This window comes from Thunnus albacares, chromosome 5 (assembly GCF_914725855.1).
Source record: "Thunnus albacares chromosome 5, fThuAlb1.1, whole genome shotgun sequence".
Classification (NCBI taxonomy): domain Eukaryota; kingdom Metazoa; phylum Chordata; class Actinopteri; order Scombriformes; family Scombridae; genus Thunnus; species Thunnus albacares.
The window spans coordinates 662635-664589 of record NC_058110.1 but is presented as its reverse complement, the minus strand read 5'-3'; the positions used below and the strand labels follow the sequence as shown (position 1 = coordinate 664589).

At 40.1% G+C, this 1955-nt stretch overlaps 1 long non-coding RNA gene across 1 annotated transcript; it reads left to right on the top strand.

Moving 5' to 3' along the window:
- The first annotated feature begins 325 nt into the window (after positions 1-325).
- On the top strand, positions 326-1515 carry LOC122983174. The gene is made up of 2 exons (XR_006403600.1): positions 326-763; positions 1028-1515. It is a non-coding gene; the product is annotated as an uncharacterized LOC122983174 (long non-coding RNA).
- The last annotated feature ends 440 nt before the right edge of the window (positions 1516-1955 follow it).

The window sequence follows — 1955 nt, the reverse complement described above, 5'->3', positions numbered from 1 at the left end:
TATATATCTCAAATGTAGCTCAGTCTAAAAAAAGTTTTCATTTTAGACAAATATGTAAATAAATAAAGATCAATAAATCATTTTTAAATGTTTAAAAATTATTCTATTCAAACCAGTTAAGTTGAATGTTTAATACAGTTCATAGTGAATTAAAAACAGGCAGATGAATAAATCTTTGTCATTGTGTTGGTGAAGTTCATGCAGTTCAAGTAGTTTGTTTGCTGTTCACATGAGAGCAGCGTGTTTATCCCACAACCTAGTCCCAGAGGACATAAAGTTGTCCATCTTAACATGTTGTTGATTTGATTGGTTGTTACCAACCTGTCAGCCAATTGTAAAGGTGGAGGGGCGGGATGTAGAGGAGACCCCGCAGAGTAAAGCCACGGGCTGGTCAGACGACGAACAGGAGCTGTGTGAAGGTTGTTTACGCTGTTGAAGACATGGACGTATAAAGAAATGACTTGTCTCTCTATCAGAATTTGATCCATTTGGTCCGATCACATTTCAAAAGCCAAGAGGAGCCGCACGATTGAATTGTTTCATCCCCATTCAAGTTAGCCGGAGGCCTAAACCGGAAGTAGTCGACTCGGCCGGCGACCGTTACTAGTGCGCATGCTCTATGGGCCGCATGAACGAGGCCCCGCCGCCGACGCTGTATCCAATTCTCTTTGTACATCCATGGATGAAGACTGTTTATGTTCGTTGTGTTGATGGATGCAGAGTTTTACCGACGGGTAACGGACATAATAGCCACATGCAGAAGGTAAATAACCTCTGTGTATGTATTTTTTGTATCGCTTCATCACGACGTAGTGCGTGTAAAAGGTAGATGCTAATCGCGATTAGCGCTTTAGCGCGCTAGTTATATTAGCACATATTTCACCGTAGTAGCAGCTAATGTTACTGTTTGTTGCTAGCATGTGTTAATGTCAATTAGTTAAAAGCTCAAAATGAACTCGGCATGAGAAGTAAAGGAGCTTTAGGACGAGTTAAGTGACTGAGAACAACTGTCATGTACGTCTAATAGACGGAGGACCAGGAAACAGTCCTTGGACTCTATGGACGAGTTGATGTCTCCCGCTCAGCTTTCACTTCGTCTGGACTTGTCGCCCGCCAGCCTGTAACCTCACTCATCATTCCTCTCGTCATGCATCGCCCATGCTTCAACTCAGGGATTAGTGAGTAACAATTAACCAGTGCACCTGCTATTTTATTTTGTAGCTTGCATTTGCTAGTGCAGCGGCCATTTGTTTCAGGTCACTACGCTCCGAGCAACGACTCAGACCTGCAACGTTTGGTTCTGGTTTTAAAGGACACTGTTTTATTTTGTTTGTGTGTGTGTGTGTGTGTGTGTGTGTGTGTGTGTGTGTGCCCTTAAATTAGGAGCTCCGTTATTGGTAAATAAGATAAAGAGAGGTCATAACTTCTGAGAAAGGTTGGAAAGCAAAAGGGAAATACATTTAAGTTTTGTGTAATAGTTTTATTTTATTAATTGGTTTAAATATTGGTTTTATTAAAGGGGACGTATTATGCTTTTTCCATATTTTTATTTATATATATTATGCGTGTATTTGTGTGTCGGATGTTCATGTTAAAAGTGGCCAACGTGTCAAATAACGAGGTAAACGTATGTCACAGTCATCCCTGTGAGCAGAAAGCAGCAGCTTCAGACTGCTCTGAACGCTGTTTCTAACTTGTTTTTTTCTACTTTCAGCCCAAGCTGACGTCAGTTGGTGACGGATTTCTTTATATGGACATCTGCTACATGCACAGCACACAAGTTTGTGTAAACAAAACCACATAGAGAACCAAGAAACCCACTTTTTATTCAATTTAAAGGCTCTAAAACTTAAAGATTAGGTTGAATTTAAAACGGTTCAAATCATGTACAAAGTTAAAAATCAATTGTTACCTAAAAGTATCCAAAAGTTGTTTCAAATGAGAGAACGTCAACA